Source organism: Platalea leucorodia (assembly GCF_965183815.1).
Source record: "Platalea leucorodia genome assembly, chromosome: 1".
Taxonomy (NCBI): Eukaryota; Metazoa; Chordata; class Aves; order Pelecaniformes; family Threskiornithidae; genus Platalea; species Platalea leucorodia.
In genome coordinates, this window is record NC_138823.1 from 26,003,202 (window position 1) to 26,019,751 (window position 16,550).

A 16,550-nucleotide genomic window follows, 5' to 3' on the forward strand; every position below is an offset into this window, starting at 1 on the left:
GTGATTGAATCTGATTTGTAAATGAATTAATTTCTGAATATATTAAGTCATACAAAATTGCCTACTATTAGTTCAATATTTTTATCTGGCACAATAAATAAATCCCAATTCTCCTCAGTGAGGAACAGGGAGAAAAGTACTGCACTATGAAAAACATATTTTTTGCAAAAACTGTTCGGTAATTGTTACTAGCTGTACCTTCTTTGCTTTTAATTAATTTACAAAGAAAAAAGACAATGAAACTCTAAGTAAAACATTCTTGAAGTTATATTCCGCACATTTTTTTTAAAGTTGTTTTTCTGTGTGGTAGTGAGAAAAATTGAAGATAAAATACTCTGCTTTATACTTATGTATGCTCAGTTTGTATGCTACATTATTCGCGTAAGACTACAAACACAACTGTATTTCTATTGCTCCAGACTTTAGGGCCTCAGAGAGAAGGTTGCTTCCATCTACATTATTATTTCCCAGTGCTCTTTGCAGGCAAAATTCAATCTTCTATTTTCTGCTCATTCAAAGCTGAAAACAATAGCCACTGACTTGCATTTTTCAATGTCTTTCAGCAAAAATATTTTTCATCCCATTTTGTTATCAGATGCCGAGAAAAGAAGGAAGCCCTGGCAGCAGGATTTGGAGACTGCCACATTCAGGACCTGAAGGACTAAGATTTGGGAGGCAACTCCAAATTCACAACAATTCCAATTCAGGGTTTCCTGGCAAGGATCACCTTGCTGAAATCCACTCTTTTTAGTTAAAACAGATTGGTATGGGTATCGGTGCAGAGTGGCTGACTCAGCGTTTGTGACCTGCAGGGTCCTCTGCTTCTGGCGGGGACATCCATCGGCGGATGGAACGGGGAGGGAGGTGAGCAGATGAGGAGGTGACTGAAGCTGCACATAGGGAGCAAGAGGTAGGTGCAATGTGGTCAGTGCACCTCTACACACAGGCACAAATCCAGGCACAGAAAGCCTTTGTGGATGTGCAAAAACTGACAGGGCCCTGAGGACAATAACAACTTCTTCTGGGACGTCCCCACATGCTCCTCGCCCAAATGCCTGGGGCTGCCCCCAGCTGCCCCCCAGCTGCCCTGCTTCTGGCTGGGGTGGTAGGACAGGCCCTGGCTCTGAGGTCCTGCCCTGCCACACCTGTGCCCTGACATAAACTACATATGCCCTGGAAAGTTAATTGAATTTGAAATTGTGCCTTACCATTAACTGAATGCTGAAAATTAAAACAGCATGAATTTTAAGGGGAAAATTATTTTCACAGAGCAAACTATTAGCAGTAATCGTACTCTCACTGAATATTCTGCTTTGCATCCAGATATCTCATCAGCGGGAGCATGTGTCACTGGGAACAGCAGTGAGGATAAGAGATGCATAATACAGCTCAGCAAATACATGTTTGCCCGCAATTTCCCTAGTAGCTTAAAGGCGGGCATTTTGGGTGCACTTAAAACTGTTAGAGGTATTGTGGAAGGTTCTTTGGCTAAAGATGAAAAACACGTCTTCTGAGACAACAGGAGTGAGGTCATACTTTAGAAGGCAGGAGAGGGAAAGATGTTTTTCCAAAGGTGGTCACCTACTATCATAGACTTACTGCAGCCCCAAACCTGGCCAAAATAGCATGAAGGACCTGACTGTCACCCGGACTACATTATGGATTGAATTACTCCTGTCTCACTGCTTTCCTCCATCCAATTGTTTTCCATGATGTTATGTTGAGAAAGCTTTGGTGCAGTGCATTTCCCAGTCTTGCTTTGAGGGCAGATGCAAGCGCTCAGCCATGGTTTGTGCTGACTTCTGTGGGAAAACACAACTGCAAAGCAAGTAGACAGAGTTTGTAATTCATTTGATCTCACAGAGCTACAAACTACAGCGTTTCTGTGTCAGTATCAGTTCAATTAATAATGAATGACTACAAGAAACTGCTAGGGATGCTTTAAAAGGTAAACAAAACAAAACGAAAAAAGCAAATTTTTCAATAATATCAGTTTAAGGAAACAAGAGACAACTGACTGCTCTGTTGTAATAAAATTATACATACGTGGCAGTTTCTGTAAAGTTGCATTTTCTTTTTCCATTAGATCTGAGAGAATCACAGAGAGTTTCCCCAATGAATGTAACTGACTGAATGATTTCACTTCTTCCTTCTTTGGATTGGATTAGGTTGCTGCCATCTGCTTAGTGTCCTAAGTGCTTTTGAGGAAAAGTGTTTTCACTCATATAGTTATGTAATGGCATGTAGTCTCTTGCCATCCTTGAATGCAGTCACTGAAAAGGCAGAGCTAAAAATAGGAAAAAAAATGGTTATGAACACCATCAATTGCTGCCTGTGCTCTGTCTCCTTTTAAGCCTGCCCTGCAGCAGGCTGTTAACTCCCTTTCAAACTCATCTTCCTTTCTACTCCTATTCCTAAAGACCAGAAGTATAACACAGACCATATCATTCCATTCACTTACTTTTGTATTGAGCCCCACAGGTTTTTTGGCTTATATGCATTCTCCAAAAAGTCTTGCTACAAAGTTTTCAGGAGATGTAGAACTCAGTGTTTCCCTTGGTGGCTCAATTATTTTTCTGGCATCACTTAAATATTTGTCTCATTTCTCTGCTGTATTTGTTTGGTGCTACACGGCATCCAGGGTTTTGCTCTGTCTTTGTTCTTGAGGTTAGCGTCCTTTACTACTACGCATTTTCACTGAATGAAAGATCTTAGACATTCATTAAATGGCCACACAAGCATTTAGACCAAGCTTTTTACATCTTCACATGTTCATAGCCCATCTCCACACTCTTGTATTCCAAGAGTGCAACGTTCCAGCCCTATAAATACATGGAGAGGGGAAATCATCTCCCTATATTGACTCAATACGCACCAACTTCTTTTTTCAAGGTATCGCACTGAAAGCTAATCCTCAGCTGTGTGTCCACTATGACTCCTAAATCCTCACGTATTTTCAAGCAGCAGACAAACTAATGCTGTGCTATTTTACCTGATACAGTGTCTAGCATTCTGAAAGATACATAAGAACTTCAATATTAAAATGAAGAGAAGGCACCAGGGAATATGAGTCTGGGCCGATGTATGTATAATCTCATTGCACCCCTATCACCATAATTCTTGAGCACTTGCCAGTAGCACATTAAGCAATGGGATCACTATCTGTTTTGGATGTTTCAGTTGCTTCTTCACCTGCTTCCTGAGGGTGGAGAGCTGACTGTGCACTATGGGGTTTTCCCTTTGCTGGGATTCTCATTCAGATTTATTTTTCATAAATGTTTCATCTGCTTTACATGTACTCAGGGAGGACAAAGCTGGGCGACATGCCTCTTACATATGGTGTGGAAAGCACTGAGGCTCGGGATGCTCATTATTCCCATAGGAGTCGGCTCCACAGTCTCCGACTGGCTGCCCAGAAACTTCTGGCTCTACTACAAGGCCAGAGCTTGTCTGTAAAGCTGTCTAAAGACTACTGCTAGCTGGATGTTCACTGGATGTTAGCATCTGTTTAAGAGTATTGAGCAACAGCATGCAACAGTTGGGGTAAAAATGCCAAGTTACATTCATAGACACTTCAACAGGAGTGCAAAATGTTAAAGTACTCCAATTGCAATGTGGGGAAAAGGCTAATATTGCTCTGATTCCCATGCAAAAGATCTTTAATGATCACCTCAAGTTCAGTGTTTTAGCTTCACATCATCTGCAAAAATGGATGTCTCTTTTAGCGAAGTAGCCACAATCCTCCATGCTAAATCACATGAAGAATCCCAACTGCTGAATCAAAAGTACTGCTGGCAACCACCTGTTCACTCAAAGTACTACAAAACTGAATAAAGAACCTGGGAAAATGATTATAGATGAGAAAAAACACTTGGTGAAAAAATAAAAATAAAACAGAGATGAACTAAAGTTGCTGCTCATTGCTCACTGGGTTCCAAGGAAAATTAAAGTGTTTACTACTGCAAGTGACAGTGCTATTCCCATAAACTCACAGGTAGAGCTTTTCTAGCTGATGCCTGCAAATGACACCCTGCTATCGTCCATCATCCTTCTTTCTTCATTAATCTCCCTTTCTGTTCACTATTCCAGTCTGTGGAAGTCCCAATGGACTAATATAGCGTAGCCAATTTTTAAAAGCCCCAAGTCTCCTTTAAAAAAAACACTTTCCCTAGCTGAAGAGTAACACCAGATACTTTTATTTTACCCCAGGTCTCACTCCATATGACACCTATAAACAATAAATCAAAGCACCAGCAACACCCTTTTAACCTCCACCACTACTCATTTCTGGCTAATTAAAAAGGCTCTTTTTAACTTTCTTGGATAAATATGAAATGATGGCCCAAGAATACGATGGGCTGGCATAGGCTGCATTTGGTATCATCATAAAATGAAGTTCATAAGGTTAATCAAGTTACCAACATTTTAGAAGTTGGGAAACTTTCTGTCCCAGATGGCTTAACAGGTGACTGCTATAAATTACACAGTACATTACAGCGGCATCCGCCAGTCTTGTTAGCGTAAGGAGTCAGTCAGCATTTCCATTATAAACCCCTATATTCAGAGTTTATTAGATAGTCATAAAAACATTCTCCAGCCTGAATCTTGGCACACAGTGGGTTTTCACCTTATGAACAAACTTTCTGTGTTACAGAAAGGAAGATAATCACTTGCAAGTCACATTTCAAATTAGAACAAAATTTTCAAAGCTTATGAAAAACAAAACCTCTGAAATTTTTAGAACTCCTCTTACCCTTTCTGCTTTGTTACCGAGGATATTAAGTTTAACAAGGTTTTGTTCCTTTATGGCCTGTAATTTCTTGCTAACTGATCCTGAAGGCAGGTTATTGAATTGGCAACATGATAATTCCTTTCACAACAATGCACCAGAACATCATAAAGGGAATCTTACACCACCTTCTAACAGAAGGACATCTCAAGCTGTGGTGAAAAAAAGCCGAATAAATGCAAATACAGTCTTTAAAAAAAACTTTAAGTTTGTCTGCAGCCTGATTCCCTGTGGTTAGGTGCAATAATAGAGGTGAAATAATTACAGTTAAACAATACCTGAACATTTAAGGTGGAAATGAAAGGGAAGTTCTAAGCACCTCCACATTTCATATATTTCTAATTCCAGTCTACACATACTTACTTTTAAACATTCACACAGCAGCCTTAACCCCAAATAGCCCAGAAATAGTAGCTCAGGCACAGAAACAGGATTTTGAAGGACACATGGTGCTTGTTTCAATATGTAAAATATTAAAACAACTTCAATAAGTATGTGTTTCTGAAACCTGAGGCAGACAACAGCCTTCAATGTGAATTCTGTGCAATTTAAAGCATGCTTGTTTGATGCTTCTTTGCTTAATGCAAGAAACTCAATTGTTATAGGTCGTTAGCTCAGACATTTGTCCCCCCACACTTCAGACAGTGCTGTCTGCCTGCATTGCAGAGAGATCATCATTCTGGAGGTGAGCGTGAGGTAAACAAGGGCCTCAGGGACCATGGCACCTACAGACCCTGGCTCTTACAGACCCACGCCAGCCACATCGTGCGTGTTGAGCACAGTGCTGTTACCGGTCCCGTGGGAGAGCAGTCAGTGTCAGACAGCTTTCAGAAGATCTTTCAAGTGGAGTACAGCAGGACAGCTGCTGCCCATTCACACGCCTGCCCTGCTCTCCCAGAGGAAGCAAGAAGACAGAGCTACAGCCTTGCCTCTTACATTTTTGGGGCGAGATGACTGCAGCAACCAGGATGGTAGGACTGCATGAAGTCCCACTCAGCTGTGGATCAGTTCAGAAGTTTGCTCTCACCCTACATGTCTTCTCTGCCTGCTCGATCTCCAGGACACAGGGAGCCTGGCAAGGTAAGCATGCAGGATCAGGCTCTTTATTAAAAATCCCTCCAGAAGCCCTCAGTTTTGTCTTGCTCTGTCTTTTGAGATGTGCCTCTTGCTGTGCGTGCTAGCAAAAAACATAGCTGCATCTTTCCATGATACATCTTGTACCATGCTAGGTGACTAACACCTGAGGTTGCCGTTTTGGTTCAGTCCTTCAAGCACATATTTGCTCTGAACAAATAAAAGGTCTCAGCAATTTCTAAAGGACAGTTCACATGCAGACAGGTTGGCTCAGGTGCAAGTGTTGGCAAGGTCAGGGCTATTTCCATGCTGTCAGTCAGGCAGCACATATCCTATTTCTTCCTCTAACCAAACTGCAAAGTCAGCTGAAGCCTATGGAGGGGCCCTTTGTTTTATGCCTTGAGTTCACTTCACTCTCACGCAGGGAGGTGTGGAGATTCAGAGTTTTGCATCCGCTTCATACTGCTGTAATTGCTTACAGAAGGAGTAGAAGGCAGATCGGTGGCAATTTGAGCTCGTCAGGCAGTAACAGACAAGACCCCAGACTGTTCCACTCAACAGGATGCATTAATTTGTTGTAAGATCAAATAAAACAGAATAACAAGATAATAAACCTGAAGTACGGATGAGAAATGTCTTGTTGATAGCCTCCCTGGCCAGGCTTCCAGCCACAAGACAAGAGAAACTCCTTTAACTCACTCAGTGCTTCATCAGCTCCCACCTTGTCCGTGCTCAGCCACTCTTTTTACTGGGCTTTTGCTCCAAATCACAATATTATTAACATCCAATATACTGTATTTAAGTGTCCTTGGAAGAATGTAAGTGAAACTGATTTCTGTTTACATTTTGGCTTCTCATCTGAGAAACCCCACATCGGTGATGCCTTCGCTCCTTCGCTGCAGCCTTCCTTGAGCCTTTGCTTTACGTTGCCTCACACCTACTCATGTGCAGTACCCCACACACAGACTGAATTTATCTCTCTCCATAGCAATACGGGAAGGATAAGAAAGAAAAAGAGAGACTGCAGTACATGACCATCTACAGAGAGCGGACAGATCCTCAGAATGGCTTTATTTCAACTATGTTCCAGTAAAATCACTGTTTTTCAGCCATGATCCGTTATAACAAAATCTCTATCCTCTTACAAGTGGTCTGGGAAAGGCACAATCAAGGTCAAGCCTAACCAAGGAAATGTTTCACGTTCTTGCTGGCCCAGAAAGCTTCCGTCAGTCAGAAAGATCCACAGATAAAAGACACCCTTTCACACGTGATTTCCAAGCTTCTGTTTGCCTTTGCTTTCTTCACATAAGCAGAGAAACAGGAGATGGTATGCAAACTTTACAGTGAGAAGAGCTTTGACAGTCTCAATGCGCAGAAGAATGTTTGCTTAATATCTTTCACATTTAGAGAGAACTATATTCCTCTTGAGATTACTCCTCTGCTTTGTTTTTATCTAAGGGATGTGAGAAGGGTAATTAAAAGGACATACTTCTCTGCAGCAACTCCTTAAACCCTAGCTACAAGATCTATATGTGTCACCCCTCACACTATTTTTCATTACTACTTTTGTTGACACTATCTAGGTAGTGCTAAGTCCTCCAGCTCTACTGATTTCCTGTAGAAGACAAGATACTGGTTTAAACAGACTACATGACTGATGTAGTTTGGATTTCATGCTCTGCGGCTTTTCTGCACAGGCTTTTCTCTTGAAATCTTGTAGGGTTGTTGCATTAACTGCACCTCCATTCTTTCCAGCTACCAAGTACTCCTGCCTCCTAATATTTTTCCCATCCCTGTTTCCAGAGGAGGTGGAACAGCCTTGTAACTGGCTTTTTATACTAAATTATTTTATTTTCCATTTTTTTACTACAGACATGGAAAAAGTAAAAGTCGTATTACAATTACACACCTGTAAACACAGTGTATATGGGATTGAGTCCATTCGCAGCCACCTCATAGTCCTCATAACGGGTTTGGGACTTTTTGCCTGACCACTGTAACAGGGTTGACAAAGGTGTCATGAAGGTTAACTTCTGTGCTTTCATTATCTTAAGGGTAGTGCACTGTTCCCCAAAGGTTTCAGAAAAGAAATGGTGAATTTATTAAAGACATGATGTGGTTTTGCACCCCAAGATATGTGGGTTAGCTTTGAAGGAAAATTTTGCCCCAGGTGATTTTGGATCAGCAAAAGATTCATCCTCAGATTGTTTCAGCAGGTGTTGGGGGGCCATAAAGATTTCTGAACTTGATCAGGCTTCCTTGTTTTGCAAAATTTAAACAGCACTGTGTTTCCTATTTAAAAGGAACACCACCTTTGGTCTTAAACCTTTCATAACCTAATAATACAAGACCAAAAAGACGTATCTGATAAGAACTGTAACTAGCAACAGCCAATGGCTGTTATACAGCTCGTTTAGAATAAAATCCAAGACCAAAAAATTCTCCCTTGTTTCTGAAATGCTTTCCACACAAGCAACACCTTGCTAATTAATAAAGCTCAAAACAGATTCATTAAAGGAAGAAATTTGCCAGATTGTGGACATCAGACTGGAATGTGATTCATTAGAAGTAATAAAACTCCGATCCACCTGCAGCATCCTCTATTTCAAAAAAAAAAAAAAAAAAAAAAACAAAAAAAGAAAAAGAAAAAAGGGGGGCTTCCAGGTGATTTTTTTTCCCCATTTTTAAGAAGCCTTAAATCTTTAGGGGCTTGGTTGGTTACTTGATGGGAATGCCTTACTGCACATGTTTATGTATTTATTCACAGTTTCCATCCAGAATTGAAGAAATTCCTGTTTATCAACTAGAAATCATTTTTTAACAAGGAGAGGAACCAAACAGATATCTCTCTTTTTTCTAAATAAAACTGGTAATTTCTATGGTCTCTTGAAGTGAAGTGTAGGGGCTTATTTAAAACACTGAAGTCACTGGAAAGTAACATGAATGGTTTTGTGATGGAGGCCTTGAATACACACAGAGGTCTTTATCTGCCTGGTCCTTTATGCAATGACTGTGTAGCGAACTGCAGTACTCCTGAGAGACTTAAAGAAAGAAGGGTTGCCTAGATTTTTGTTTTAACATGAGTGAGTAATGCAGAACACAAAGTTCCTCCAAGCTGTGGCAAGAGCTCACAGGTAGAGCACAAGTAAGGCAAGGACATGCAGAGCCTCTGACCTATGAGTCATCTCTATTAGTAGGCTCAGCTCCTGGCAAATGCAAGTGGCTTAGTTTCACTCCACGAAAGAAACCACCAGTGTGCCATGTTATCTTATCTTCTGCTTGTCCCATGGTACATGAACCCGCAGGGACGCTAACCAAGACTCACCTGAGGCACAGTGACTTGCCATGCCACTGCCATGTACAGCCCGTCACTTGCCAGAAAACCAGACTGGTACCCACAGACAGGCATTAGGGCATCATCATATAGCTTTGCGTAAACCCATCACTTAAGCCTGCATTTTCTACTTTATCTGCTGGCACATTCAACTTTCATCCAGTTTGACAGAGTGTCGTGGTTTAACCCCAGCCACAGAGCTGCTTGCTCACTCCCACCTGGTGGGACGGGGGAGACAATCAGAAGGGTAAAAGTGAGAAGACTTGTGGGTTGAGATAAAGACAGTTTAATAGGTAAAGCAAAAGCCATGAGCACAAGCAAAGCAAAACAAGGAATTCATTCACTACTTCCCATCAGCAGGCAGGTGTTCAGCCATCCCCAGGAAAGCAGGGCTCCATCATGCGTAACAGTTACTTGGGAAGACAAACGCCATCACTCCAAACGTCCCCTCTTCCTTCTTCTTCCCCCAGCTTTATATGCTGAGCATGACGCCATATGCTATGGGATATCCCTTTGGTCAGTTGGGGTCAGCTGTCCCAGCTGTGTCCCCTCCCACCTTCTTGTGCACCCCCAGCCCACTCGCTGGTGGGGTGGGGTGAGAAGCAGAAAAGGCCTTGACCCTGTGTAAGCACTGCTCAGCAGTAACGAAAACATCCCTGTGTTATCAACACTGTTTTCAGCACACATACAAAACATAGCCCCATACTAGCTTCTATGATGAAAATTAACTCTATCCCAGCCAAAACCAGCACACAGAGCAATCCTCGTAAAAAACTTAAAAGTTTTACAAAACTTCAAGTTTTTAATAACTAACAGCAGTGACGACCCTTGGGATTTGGATGCCTTTGTCTCTCTGTCTGTGCACATATGTATAAATACACACAAGTATGCATATGTCTGAGTGGATGTAACGCGTATGACTTCATGCATATGCTGTGAGCAAAATATGTTAAGTACCAAATAAACAGAGAAGAACATCTAACTCCCGTCACAAAGACAGACAAAGTTGAATAAAGTCAGTTAAAGGACAGCACAGAACCAAAGTAATTAAACTAATGTCTTGCAAATATTTCCCTCATTACTCACTTGTTTACAGCGATTCTTAGCCTAGTTTTCCACAATTGTGCTTACCCTGCCTGTCCTATCTGTCCATCAGTTTACCCTAATTGCATTTGGCAGACAGTAGACATCTTCGAGGACATTCACACATATTTGCTGCAAATCAGAAATGTCTGATGGAAACGCAAGGAGAACTCAGCTGTTGTTCAATCTGTTTGGCAGCAGCTGGCCAGTCCACAGCCATGTGCTCTCTAGAAAATGAATATGTATGTGTCTCTGCATCATCATGCACAGTGTCTTGCCCAACAGCAAAAAACCATGAGGGACTTCAGAATACTGTGGAAGGGGAATAGGACCAGAGGGATAATTGACTGTGCTGTTGCAGGGGAGGCTGGCAGCGTGGATAGTGCTCAGGACAGCAGGAATAGAGGTTACTGCATTGAGCTAAGGAATATAAGACACGGGACAACAAGCCTAGAGGAAATTGCTAATTCTGCTGTTCACGGAGCTTCTATCTTAGCAGAAAAATACCAGATCCCTCCCCCCAGATCAGGCTTCCTCCAGTGCTCAGACTCCTCATCCTCTCACCATGGAAGGCCACAGATTCCACACCTGCTTCCCCAGGAAAAATTTTGTTTGAGAACTGCCAAAAGTCTAGGATGCTGCTTGCACCATGACAGAGAGCACTTGGCAGCCTCTAGCTCGGCTCAGATATCTCAGACTGTGATATGTCTGGGTTACACCAACTCCTGGGACTAAATCCTCACAGTCACTCCCACACTTGAGTTCCTTCCATGGCAGTGGAGTGCATCGCCTCCAAGCCACTGGCCTGGCCCCTCCAAAATATTCCTTCTTTTAATTGGCCTTGGCTAAGGAATGAGTGCAAATAAATCCATTGATATTGCAACTTAATGCACAGCATCTTCCTTAATGCGTCAAATCTTTATATGACTAAACTTAAACTCTCAGGGATACAATGTAAAGCTAGTCAGCATCCATAAATCCAGCACTTGTAATGAAAATAATGTAGTAGAGAAAGACACTTAACCACATACAGAATAGCTGAAATTAATTCATGCTGTCTGCCCAACTACCTGCCAGAGAGGTTGTAATTCAGCTGACAGTGTTCTCAACAGATGTTGTCTGACTGTCAAAAAAATAAAATGTCTGGGTTCATTTCCAATATAGAAATGGAATGGAAATAAATATGAAATATTTTGCCATCTGTTACATTGCTGAGTCACTGGAGAATATCATCCCCAAATGTGCATACTTGTAGATAATTTAGTCTATAGCTGTCTGGCAGCTAGAATAAAAAAAAATTCTCCGAGGCACTGATTCCACCACGTTACAGAAGATATATAGAGACTGCTGTAAGGAGGAATATTAAACCCAAACACTAGGAGAAGGCTACAAGAAACCCTTGAAGATATCGTGCTGTCTTATCACACATTAATTAATAACCAGATTTTTCCAATGAACCTCCTGAGAGCCTGTGGATATTGCGCCTTCCACCAAGTCACTTATTGCCTGGACTCAGCCCATGCTTGTAGGGAGCTCCATGTGCCGCACAGTGGGGTGGGCTCGGGGATGGAGAAGGGAGAAGGAGGAATTTCTCCCCAAGGAGAAAGAGGGGTTTCTTGGGGTGAGACTTTGCATTTATGTGCCGTTTGAACACAAGTGTCTAGTGGGAGCAGCATGAGGCTTCAGGCAGTATGATGTGTGCAGAAGCTATAGGTTATGCCAAGATAATTCATCTACTTCAAGTGGCTGTGATGGTACCCAGAGGAGCACTGAGCCTCCTCGCTTTGTGTCCTTTTGTTTCAGGGTGTTAGTCACACCTTGGCACACCTGGCACTGTTTGAGGTGCCCTCAAGTGTCCAAGATCTCAAAATGGAGTTGGCAGACATGACTCATGGTCAGAGGCCAAGCAGGATACTGCAGACCATGGCAAGTAGCAGCAAGTACCTGTGTTTATGCAACTGAATCCTGCCTATAGCACCTCTCAGATCACAAATGCATCATCTTATGGTTCACAAATTACTTTAATTATCAACAGCACTAAAGCCAGTTCTACTAATTTTTCTGTCTTCAAGGCTGAACCATGGGCTTGGGCTTAAAGCTGAATACACAGACATGGCAGCTTTCTGGTGCCATAGAGAGGTCCCTTTCAGGGACCCATCCAGACTTGCTAGGGTGGAATTCACTCCCACCCATTCCTGTCCCACAGCACCACAAGAGCTAACGTGAGATCCCTCTGCACACAGCATGCTTAGAGGTGGCACCAGTAGGGTGCTACCAGGGTACTACTGGGAGGACAGCTACCCGGCTTTTCACTTTCTATACATTCTGATCCAAAAGATATGAAAACCAGCAACATGCTGTAAGAATCCCCTCAGCAGAGTCCAAAGAAATACCAGGATCAGCAACTCAGCCTGAGCCAAGCCAGCACCTTCTCAGAGCACAGCAAAGATCCCTGAATGGTTTCAGGAGAGATAATGGATCCTTTTAGACACTGGCTTAGCATAAAAGAAACCGCAGTACCAGGAGATTAGTCCCTTTGCAACTCACATGAGACCAGTCGTGAAGTATTTGGCCATATTCTGCTCCATTACATGGGGGCACTTCTTTCAAGTCTGTGGCATTAGGCCAAGGTTAGCGTTGTGCTACTGAGATTGGAATCAATGCCTTCAGGCAAGCCCATCTCAGACTGTGTCCACTATTTACCTATTCATGCTTCACCCCATTCAAACGAAGAAGTGTGTGGGAGGGAAAAGCAACCTGATGGTGCAGCAGAACTGATTGTCTAGAAACCCTCTCTGCCGCTTCATGATATTATTTCAACATGATCATTTTTAACTGCTAATTGCTAAATGGTACCCAGCATCTGTTGCAGGAAAAGCCAGAGAGACCAAGTGAGCTGGGACTATTGGCTCACACCTAGATAGACTTGGGGCGTGAGGGCAGGTACACCCAAACGAGAGGGACACATCTCCACCCAACCCCATCAAAAAGTAATGTGTCCTTATCCCTGTGAGTGCATTTAACTATTAGCCAGGGTGTACCAGAAATACAGCACAAGAACTCACTCCTCTCAGACTCTGAGCAGCTTTGGCTTACTTTGAAATCAAAGGGAAATGTGAATGCCAAACGAGTCTCATTTGAGCTCATACCTGTGCTTTAGATAATGTCTATAAAGAGTCTACACTTATGGAGCCAAAAAGTTAAAAACACTCCACTCTTCTGAAATCCAGCAATGTGAAGGGTGGTTGAGGACTTAAAACAATTCCAACCCATCTTACACATTTTTTGAAGTAATGTCACATTTAATGCCATAAAACCAAGGTTTGACAAACAGCCTATTTGCAATGATGACATTTTATGAGTTGTACTTGGATGAAATGAACTCCTAAAAGAAAAAAAATAGGTTTGTAGACCAAGGTTGTTCAGCTCTAATATTGCTTAACACTGGAGATTAATTTAAAATGCTCTTACAGTTCATTTTGCAAATGAGGCAGATACAGGCACCTGTTCAGTTACCAGTGACCTAAAGTATTCAGGAGACCAGGCACTAAAAGAAGCAAATATAGGCAGAACTTGGCCTATTCTGTTTACTTGAAGCACATGTTCCCACTGAATTCAACAGAAATAACAGATAAAAGCCAGAAGACAGAAAAGAGATGTGGCCAAAAACAAGCCACACAGGTTATACCAGGAACTAATAACATTAGACAGCAGAAAAGGACAATATTAGGCCAAGGGAGAGGGGGTGAGATGGGGGAGAAGAAGAGCAAGTCTTCAAGAACAAACTCAGGAAACCAGACCAACTCCCCAGAAAGTAATAAGAGAGCTCAGAGAAAATTTCTAAGGTGTCTGTAGACAAATGCAACAACAAAGAGAAACAAATTAAAGGAAGTAGAGACAGCAGCATGGGGAAAAAAAGAAAAAGAAATTAAAGCCACAACAGAAAAGCAAAGAGGTCTGTAAAGATTAAATAGGAAGGATGGTGTTAGAGAATAGCCCATATTCACTGGGAATTTGGAAGAGAAGACTCACTCACTTTAAGTCAAGTACCCCATGTGAGCCTCATCTCCCTGAATGTCATGAGTTGCATGTTTGAAACCTCTTGGAATTGAAGAAAACCTTTATTTCCCTTGGTCATGAGCATACTGTTCAGCAGCAGAAACTCCACTTATCACATCTCTAGGACCTAGCAGACCAGGTTTGCCTCTTGGCACAGGACTAATGTTGTGGCTCTCATGCCTGCCTTCCCTTGCATTTTGAACCCAAAATAGATGATTTTCAGCTTCATTAAGGTGCACATAATTGCTATTTCTCCTTAATATTTTTAAATAGAAGCTTTGTCCATATTATCTCATCCTACTGTAAAAAGAGCTTCTTCAAAGGTCTGATCAGAGTTCCTCCCTCTCCCCTGTGAAGGTCCTAACCTCTTCTCCATCTTTATGTTCCACGTGGTCATCATGTCTCCCAGGACATCCAAAAAGTTTTGAACCCTCATGGCTGTCCCCTCTTCCAGCCCTTTCTGTCAAGACAGGGCTGCGCTTAGACCCACTACCCCTGCCCGCTGCCAAGTTTTACCCACTTTGGTATCAGGGAGCTATCTAAGAGAGAACTTAACATATTTTTTTCCCTTAAACTGCAGATGTCCAAGGCAGGATCTTTGTTCCTGGGTAGCAGACATTGCCTTTTCCTACCACCTAACTCCCCAGGACACACCAGGGAAGTACCCTTGCAGTTTGCAAGGTGTCCTGTGGGAACCTCCCCACACCTCTGTGTCCACAGCTGAAAGGTCCAGGATGAGACACCTCACTCAGAGGATATCTCATTGGATAACTCATTGAATAGGCTTTGCAAAGGTAAGCCAGAGCTCTGGAGGGTTGGGTTTTTTTCAGATAATAATATTGGCAGCTATAGTATCTCTCCCCTCCTTTCCTTTTTAGTTCTTTTCCAAACCTTTTCTTCATGGGATTTCATTTGCAGCACACATATGTGCATACAACTCATTTTTCTTGAGGGCAGTCTTAAATATTTCTGTTTGTGATATTGGTGATGCGTGATTTTTTTCCTATCTTGCAGAAAGATGAACATCTGAATTCCTTTTCTAACCCCGGCCATTATATGTACACCTTCTTCTTATACTCTCCCCTAAGCATCCCCTGCAGCCATTGCTGGATATTGGCCCTGTGGTCCAGCCCAGCGTGAGTGTTCTTACATTCCTGCCTCCTCATACCAAATATTCTTCTGGGAGTGGATACGGCAGCTTTCTAAACGTTCCCAGCCTGTGCCTGTGTGCTGTTTCTGCCTGTTAGAAACGGTCAGCTTCACTCTCACTGGCCTGGATATGTACAAGCCAAAAGGATTAGCTAGAATAGACTTTAAAAAAATGTAGTGACGCTTTATTCACTGCAAGAGGGAGATGCAGCACCATAACAGGTACTCAGCAATGTGCTGGAATTGGAGGTTTTTAAAATTCATCTAGACAAAGCTATGTCTGACCTGATCTAGTGATGGAGAACAGTCCTGTTTTCACCAGGCAGTTCCCACCAACATCCCTCTCAGTGGTGTTCCTAGAATTTCAGTCTGATCATTTAAAGAAAAAGGACAGCCCTGAAGTGGCTTTCAATCACTCAGACAGATTCCATCAAACAGATTCAAGCTCTGCAGTTGAGTTTACCCCCTTCATTAACTCCTGCAGCTTGCAACAAAGGCGCAGTCTGTCCAGCTCATTTAGGCTGGAGCTGTTGGGGAGAGTTTCTTAGCAGACCCCTTACCGTCAGTGCTTGAGTGTCTTATGGGCTTCTCACATTGGGCAAGATCAAGTGTTTGTGGTTTTTTTTTTTCATAAAATATAAAGCAAAACAAAACAGAACCTGAACTGTCAGATAGTATGCAGGTTGGCAAATACAGAATAATGAACCAATTCATAGATTCTTACACAATACATAAGTTGGTACAAAATAAACATGAAAGACAGGTAAAATGCTTAAAAGCAAAATAAGGCAGCAAGTTACATCTCCTTTTTAAATGTATTCCTCTAGGAAAGTCAGTACTCACTGTAATTTAGAGTGTTTGTTTAATATTGGATTTTTTTCCTCCAAGAATAGTGAATGTTTTTTTTTTAACTGAACAAGCAAAGGTGCACTTGGAAACAGGCTACGAGAGAAGAGGGCTTACCTACTGATGCCACAGTGAAAGTCTCCCACTCTGACGTATGTGGATGAAATCTCCACATGCTTGATTTCTAGGCCTTCTTTGGCAAATATGGCCAGCAGG